Source organism: Halyomorpha halys, unplaced genomic scaffold, assembly GCF_000696795.3.
Source record: "Halyomorpha halys isolate HHAL.00 unplaced genomic scaffold, Hhal_1.1 Scaffold624.1, whole genome shotgun sequence".
Lineage (NCBI taxonomy): Eukaryota > Metazoa > Arthropoda > Insecta > Hemiptera > Pentatomidae > Halyomorpha > Halyomorpha halys.
In genome coordinates this window covers 7,807-17,297 of record NW_027106861.1, presented here as the reverse complement: position 1 = coordinate 17,297, position 9,491 = coordinate 7,807, and positions in this window count along the sequence as shown.

Here is a 9,491-nt window from a genome sequence, read left to right as displayed (position 1 = left end):
CATGAATAAAGAATACCATTGAACATATTTTACAAATTTATTGAAGCATTGCGTAAAGCATAAATATATTTTCATATTTATATTTTTTTTTTTTGTACTTCATTATTCTTTAAGAATTCTTAAATGCTATTTAAAATTTAATTATAGTTATAAGAACATTAAGATTATACTAGTGGATTAATACTTGTTTCCGTTTGAAAATGGTTTATACTTTATAAATTTTACTTTCACTATAAACCTATAATATCTCTGGTCCCAACAATTCCTCGTTATAGTTACGCTTTCCTCATTAAAAAAAATCATGTGCATTCTTTGATGAGTAGACAATTTATTGCTGTGTTTTTCCCAATGAACTCAAACCAACCAAATTCTATTTTAAAACATACCCTTGTACTGTGGTTTGGACTACAATTAGGGTTTCATTGCATATAAAACTTGTTGACTCCATTTCCTTTAAGAGAACATTTCCTCCAGAACCAGCGAACCCCTAACGAAGCCGATCCTTGAGCTGCCTAACAGCGGTATTGTTTTCCGTTTACCCTTCAATTTCCAAGCCATGGCTATTATAATGGCCTCCAGCTGCTTCTTTCTCTCCTACATGTTAGTGGGGTCTCATTATTCCTATTTATTCTGCTCTTTTAGGCAATAAATTTTAGTCGCACTAGGACTCAAAATTTTGATATTATACTCAAAATGTGAGTATTATGGTTATTCAATCATACCATTTATACATTAAATTAAAATAAAATTTTTTAAAAATAATACTAATGAAAATCAAATAAAAAATATGAATATAAATAAAATGAATAATAACAAAATAATATATACAAATCTCAAATAAACATAAGTAGGATAAATAATTGCAAAATAACTAAACAGCTGAGGTTAGTTTGCTTGAGATTAAGAAAATTAAAATCAATAAATCAAATCAAAAACGAAACAAATCAACTATAACAAATCATAAATATATACAATATTTAACGTATATTTAGCCCAAGGATCTCCGAACAAATCCCGACTGCCCACATGGAAAGGACAAGCCAGGATTCGGGAATCCCAACGCTTCTCTCTCAATTTCACTACTAATATTGAGAGCCAGGGGAGAGTGAGTGAGCGCGAGAGTCACAGATGCTCAACTATACATCAACTTATTTTAAAATGAATCAATTTATTTTAGCAAATTTCATGTAAACTATTACTCCTACGAAGATAAACATCTGGTTTTTGAGATGTAAATTTTTCAAAATAAATTCACTAACTACTGATCTTTCATTACATCCCATACAACATTTTAATGAAATGTTGCTTTTTAAAAGCTATATCTCGAAAACTATTTAACTTAAATAACTCTATTAGGGCTCATATTTTAGCAAATTTATTATTCTTTAAATGACGTTCTCTTAGGTTTTCTTGTGTTGTTCCTACTTTTAAGATATAGAGTTCCGAATGAAAAATTAGTTTTTTTTTCCGCTTTGAAACAGCCGCCATTTTTTATTCCCCCTACCTATACTTGACAGACTCATCAGTTTTGACTATTAATTATACATAGTTTTCATTATATTAACCAAAAATTGGGGTGAGATAACTGCCTTTTTTCTCCTCTTGGGCGCTTGTAATATCATAAATCTGTAACCAACTAATGTCAGCCTACCTAGGTCAATCAATAGTTAGGTTTTTCTTTTTTTTTTCTTTTTTTCAGAAAACAAAAAAAGTGAATTTTCTTAATTTTTCTCTTAAGAAGTCGCAGATTGGTCAAAAGTAAAATATATGCACTTTGTAGGAATGTTTGCCTGCTTCATTTTTTTAATGATTCCTTATCTTCGAAAAAAGTACAGTTTTCTAGCTCGGCCCGTATTGCAAAGAGCTCTAACGACATAGTTGTTGATCTTAGAGATAAATCATGTAGTCATAAATGTGTAAAACATTGTTTGCTTTAATTTTTTAAAGAGGTACCGTCTTAAAAAAACTAAAAATTTTTGTGAGATATAGGTGAAAACTTAAAAAAAACGTGCCAAAATTGTTTATTTTTTGGAGGTAAAAAAATTAAATAATTTATAATCATTTCTTAGAGTCATATTCGACGTGTTGAAATTTTCCTCACGTTGTCATAAAATATAGTTAAATGACATAATTAGTGAAGATTTAAAAAAAAAGTAAATATGCAGACGCCCATTGTGAGAATTTTAATTATCATAGACAATTGTTAGGTTACCCAAACTGCTGAGTTTAGTTCAATTAATGCCTTATAAACCAAAGTTTACGGAGAAAAAAAAATTTAAAAATAATTAAGGTGTTTGGATTTCATATAAGTAGTAGGAACTACTCTTTGTTTAAATAAAAGTCTGAAAAATGAGAATATATTGAAAAAATATAAAACCAAAAATCCTAAATCCACCTATACAAAATAAATATATACCTACAATACAAAATAAAAACCTAAGAATAAACGTATTCACCTGGAAATCTCTAAAAAGTGAACCTCTTCTCAAAGAAAACCTACATTTCTCTCCTGATAGATTATCTGTTGAACATGGACTAAATTAAATATTAATTTCAATATTTCAATGAATGTAGCAACAAATCACAATAATTAAAAAATGGCAATAGCAAAATACTGGATTGAAACAATTTTACCTTTACCACCACAATAAATTGACTTTACTTTTATTTATCAGATCTGCCAGTGGTATCTTTGAAACAGACGAACTTGGATAACTCGATATTGAAGGGAACATGAACTGAGTTAGCGAGTTACTCTAGATTTCAAGTGAAAAAAAAAATAACATCATTTTAGTACCCACTCGTGCATTTTTTTTACGATTGTTCTATATTCCTCACCTAAAAAAAACAACTTAAAATAGTCAACCTGGTTTGTTGGAATTTTATTAAACTCAGCAGTATCTGGATTTTTTTTTCTTTCTAATTTATTGTACAATCCCAATTCTCTTTGAATATATTTTCTTTTCAAAAACGGTGATGATGAAATATTTATTTTAGTAACGAAAGTAACAATTTCCAAAAAAATAATTATTAATTTTTTTTGCTTCTAATTCAAGTGGAAATGAATTATTATTTTTTGTTTATCTTATTTTTTAAATTATATATCGAATTTTGTCATGAATCAAATAGGCCGTTCCAGGAACTAAGGTATGAAACCACTAAGTTAGATCTCAATTGTTCAAATTGAATCATATTTTTTTCTCAAAGTATGAAAGTTTGATTGAATCTTTTATTTTCTTGTATTTCTTATTATTTTATTGTGGGTTGTTGAGTAAGTTATTCTGACATATATTGGAGTGTGTTACTATTCAAGTTTGTGGACGCATCTTCGCCTTTTTCAAAATTCCTCGGAACTTTTAGAATATCAGAAAGATGAAAATAATAACCCTCTCTCCGTTTCCTTCCCTGGAAAATAGTCCGAAATAACTGACATGATTGTTTATGTTCTGCATTAGAGACACCAAAGACCCTTGGGGTTAAAATACATAACAAACAAAAGCTGTTAGAAAAGTAAATTATTTCTAAAATTCTCCATTGAGGCTTCAATATAATAAATAAGGGGCTTATGTTTACAGAAAAACAAATAATATATTAAGTATTTCGAAAACAAATCTTGGAAAATATAACTTTCTAAGGCGGGCTTAAGAAGAAATTGTTTGTATTTTTTTGCCGACATCCTAGATATAAAGAGAAATAAAACAAGAATACCCTAAGCGTTAAATGTTATTCCGCTGGCCGGTTGCCCATCTCAGTCTAACTCCGCAGCAACTGAACATCAGTAATTTTAGCCCCCAATGCAGTGCCTTCTCCAGTATTTCGCGTAACAAAACATTCAAACCTACTAATAATACTGTTAGTTTTATTCTATGTTTTACTCTGAATTAACCAAATATATAGGTCCCTTCTTTGTAAAGCTACTATGGTAAAAAACGGAAATTGATAAAGAATAAGTAGGGAAATTTTAATAAATGGAACTGTTGAAATTGGTAAACCTGTAAATGAAAGTTCAACATCAATAATCTCTTTCTTTAGTTAATTATTTTCCAGTATCGAAAGTATAGCAAGACAACATAAGATCGTTTATTTGTATTTATCATTGCCGTTACACCGACTTTAATTAGACACTTAGATTTATTTAATTTTCAATAATATTTTTGAAAACTGTTATCAAGATCTTCACGAGCTTTAAGTTCTCTCCAGGTTTGAATATATATATAATATGCGTCTTCAAATAATAATTATTACCGTAACAAAAGTACATTTTTGGTACAGTAATAACGATAGCAAAAGCCATTACGATAAAGTCATTGTCATTACCGCGACACCTATTATCATTACCGTAACTCGAAAATTATAATTAAATGTGGAAAATAATTGTAATCCTGCCAAAGACTTTGGTAGCTCCAAAAGATAAGAAATTACAACGTACACGAAATTTTTTAAATTTAAGTTTTATTGTTTTTTAAAATTTTATAAATCAATATGGACTATATTCTTATAATTAGGGATTCGATAAAAACAACTCCCATTATTTTATTAATAAAATAATTTATATCATAAAACACCAGTTAAAGGTTAGAAACCAGGTGATGTAGAAGCATGTTGACTAAAAGTACACTCTAATAACGGCAGAGGTACTGCGGGATATATTTATAATGTTTCATCTTCAATGAATTGACTATTCAAAGTACAGGTAAAGAAAAAATAATATTTGTGTATTAGACTGCTTGTGATGTAACGGTCGAAGCTGGGGCACTAATTCATTGCTGCAAAAACGACACCACGCTGCATCAGCAGCTATGATCATTCTCACGGTTGGCTCATCACTCTGGATAAGTTGCTTGAAATTTTCAATGTTCAAGCAAATAATTGAAAAAATATTATTGTTTGCTTTTTCACGATATTTCGAGTAGAGAGGTTCAAATCTTGGATTTTTTACAAGCGGGTCAATAAAAACACGCATGAAAATCAAAATGACTCCACATTTTGCAATCCCAGCCGATATCTGTTCGGTCATTGTCTTATTTAAGTGAACAAAGCACATAAATTAAGACGACCAACCAGTTGAGAATGTGTTGCTAAAAGATAAGACTTAGAGAGTAAGGGACATAAACATCGCGCAGTCGTAGTAAGTTTCGGACTGTTTTCAACCAATGATTTTGAGCAATTGGATCTCTAGGGATTTTTATGCCACTAGATGAAAATCTCAAGGTGTGCATCTCCTTTGCCCCTACACTATGTCGATCCAGGGAATCTGGTCCATCCAAAAAAAGCGACAAGAAAAGGCTCTCCTTATTGTTGCAGACTTCTCAACAATCAAACGTATTACTTCAACATGCAATTATGTTTCTGAGTAGTTCTTGATATTGGTATATTTAAAACAAAATAATCAAATCCTTTATCAACTATTTTTTTTAAATCACAAAAAGATCAAGATACTAATATTATAAACTATCGTTTTACTTCAGCATATTTTCTCTTTTTGTTACATTTTTTACGACAAAAACTTAAATTTTTCTTTTGCATTTAAAAACTTGAAATAGGAAACTGAACACTATAGAAAGGACTAGAAAAGCCATTATTAATAGAAATCCTTTGAGAATCTATATCCTGGATATAGCAGAGTTGTGGGAGTTGAATACCCACATGTATAAACAGGCTCTTGCTTTGATATGTTCTTTGGCCGTGTACCAGCAGTAAATAATGTGTCCTCCATTTTAATGCTTTTCGGGCTAATGTTTGTTTAAAAATGCAAAGTGCACAAGGTAATTTGCTTAAAAGTTTTGAAAACAGGCTAGAAATAAAATATCTGTTGAACCATCTTTTGAAATAAAGAAAAATCGGATTATTTCATACAGTTATTTTCAGCTTATATTAGCATTATATTTTTTTTAACGTTCAAATGATTACATGGTTTACGGTTTAATCCTATCGGAACTAATATTCATTGGATTGTTTTTTTTTTCTGAAAGCTTTACAATTAATTTCTGTAATTTTTTCTATCAGTTATACATTCCAAGACACATTAACTTCAGAAAGTATCATAGTTGTTTTAAAAAGAAATAAAACAAGCATTTTAACGACTTTGACCACGCCACTCTTAATCGTCTAATGTCAGATTTAATTACCTATGCTTTGACTAAACCGACGATGTTTGAATCCCGGAATTGAAATGTTGAATTTTTATTCTATTATACCAACATTTCTTGTTTAAGATTATGGCTGGAAGTGTTGTCAGAAACCTATTGTCTTATTTTTTCAATATAGTGTAAGTCTTTAATTTGTATTTCAATAAAAAAATAAAATAAAAATCTATACCTCTACAACCCATGAAGGGTGGTCAGGGGTGCAGTATTTTGTAAGGAAATACTGTTACTAGGCCAACGGTTGAGCAAGGAGGTGATTTGGTCAGAATCACGGTCGAACGCCTCATTTTTACCCAATTTAAGAGGCTGGGTGGACCCCAAGAAGGCTTCAAGAACCCACATGAATTGACTCACGGCTACAGTGTAACAGAAAACAATTTTCTGCCCCAGCCAGATTAGAACTCGGGCCCTTGAAGTTAGTAGCCACGTGCCTTACCCCGGGGCTACCCGCTTCCTGTATTTCAATAACTATTTATATATCTATGCAAACAAATTCTAATTAAATTAAATTAAAAGTAATAAACATATAAAGTGATAAATATGACAAATGTTAAAAAAAAAGAAGTAATAAGTGGGCGAAAAAATACAAACTTATTCTATAACCATTATAATGATAATTATCATATTGAACTTTTTCAGCAGAATTCATTGGTATCTTTGGAAGTTTTAATACACGGTTTAAAAAAGAAGCTAGACTTTTAGACAATGAAGCTTGTAGAAGAAACAGGTTCATCCAAAAAAATCTCGTTCATTGACAAAAAAATTAAATTTGTTTTATCTAATGATTGTCATAACAATTCAGTTCTTGAATAACAATCATAGAATTTGGTTGTTGTTAATTTGATAAGAGAAATAGCAGATAACCCGGGTTCGACATTAAATCAATAGATCGTTATCCGTGCTTAACCGCTTTACCATTTGTGAAATGTTTCTATTGGAGCCAGTCGGTCTGCATACCATACTATAGGGGTATTCATGATGTGTTAAATGTAAAATGCTTTAACAAGTTAAATGTTATAAGTATAGGATTGTGAGCAACCCTATTTAAAGTCGTGTAAAATTTTAAAATGCATAAGAGCTCCTAGCGGATTTTCTGAGCAGCTTGTTTATAACCTTTCCTTCATTACTTCTTGTTATTATTTACTTCTAAGTTTTGATTAAAGTAATTTATTACAATATGCCTAAATTGGGTGAAAAGTGGAAGCTTTGTGAAAGTTTGACTACTGAGTGTCTCGTTGATCTTCTAACTTGTGAGGAAGGGAAACAAGATGAGCTAATTGACAACTGTCATTACATTATTATTATTGTCATCCATTGCTTTATTAGTTATAAAAACATTCAAAACAATACTAACACAATCAAACACAAACTACGAGCAAGTAACCTAACATAACAAAATGGTGAGGAGCTCAGCTGGTCTGTGCGTGACGTCATTCTCCATTTAACAGACCTAATAAGACTGTTACATATATAGTTTTAACATGGTAAAAAAAAAGAAATATTTCTCCATTTAACATAAGTTTTTCCATTTAACACGCTTTAACATGTTAAACTAAAGATCATGAATACCCCTTATCTGTGCTTACGATTAAGATATCCGGACATTGGTGTAGTTACGGTTCAAGTTTCTGAGGCTTCTTTCTAACATAAGAGAAAGTGAAGTATCTTTAATGATCCTAGAACATTATAATCCTTCAACTAATTAAGCATTTTCTATTTAGACTTGTGGGTAGTCCCATCTCAGGGGCAGATTTTTTTAACCCTTACCTAATCATTTCAGACATACAGGGGGTGATTCACAGAAAGGTTACCAACGTATTATAACCAGAGTGAGGTAGGAGTCAAGAATCATTCTAAAACTGGGCCGCCACGATATGATACTCAACCTCCCTCTACAAGGGATTCTAACCATCGTCACTACAGATTCGAGGTTGCTGAGATGTTGCCTCAACTCTATCGGTTACAAACGGCCTCTTCAAGGGCAGTTTTAATCACCCTAGGGCCGTGTGTACCTGCGAGAGTTAAGTGACTGCCTCAAGACATCAGCGGTGCCAGTTCCAATCCAGGTTGGAGGGTCGACTCTTTTCATTACTGTGGCGGTCCTACGAAGTGAACCCTTACCATGTTTCGAGTAGGTTTCTTACCTCTAGATAAACCCACAGTATGTCAGAAATGACCAGTAAAAAAAAAAGTTTTAATCATCTTCCTCTCCCTCTCCTACCCCTTTATCAAAATAATATTAAATTAATTTACCTAAAATGTATTATTAATTCACCCCTACTCAATTTTTCAGGTCGTTGCTAAAATTATTAATGTTTTCACCATAAATATTCTATAGATATAACTTAGAAACTGATATGGGTAAGAAGATTTTCAGTCCCAGTGATACTAAATCACAACTTTTTTTCTAGAAATGTAAAGTGTAATGTAAATAAGGGACAGGGGCTGTACTATCCCTCCAATACTTAGTACTACATCATCCATAAATATAAATATTACAATCTGATTCAACAAAATAATAAACAATATTATTAATTGTAAGCTTCAAACGAGCGGTCTAGCACAGAAGCGATTTTTAAAATGAAAATCATCATAAATGGACAAGTAAATTAGAAAAAACACTCCATCACGTTTGGCTGCAGATTTTAATATTTGGTATTGAGCCGGAATTGAATGTGTAGTGGGTATAGGGAAGGCAGCAATTTTAATATTTATAGGTGGGGAAGGGATAGCTTAGAATCAATATGAGTAGCGTTTCTATGAATAATTTTGGCCAGCTTAAGGAGAGGGGTCTTCGGAGAAGCAGCTATTGTTTATTCATAGAGGTTAGTCTGCTTAATTTACCTTCCCGTAAATAGCTACATCATTCTGTCCTTTCTTACAAAAGCATGTAAGTTAATTAATTGAACAGAAGCTTTTAAAAAAACGGGGCTCATGCCGGTATTCTTCTCACTAGTGAAATTCACGAGAAACCTTTGTGTAAGGCGGGGCTAAACGGGGAGGCGGAGTAAAACGGGCAAAACATCATAGAGGGTTTCCGTTAACGGACTTGATCAGTAGATACCTGCCATTGTTTTGACATAGTCCAATCTCATTCCTACCACGGATTTTTTAAGATTCGCAATTTAGGTACAGTTTTTAGACCGGTCTACTTAGTTTCTAGTCTAACGAGATGTACATTGGCGATTGTTCAAATGATGAGTATGCCACTTAATATGTATTATTATCAGCTGCAAAATATTATACATGAATTGAACTTACATTGAACTGTAGGATAGTCCAGTCGCCCAGCCGATTTAGGATAGTACAGTCGCCCAGTCGATTTAGGATAGTACAGTCGCCCAG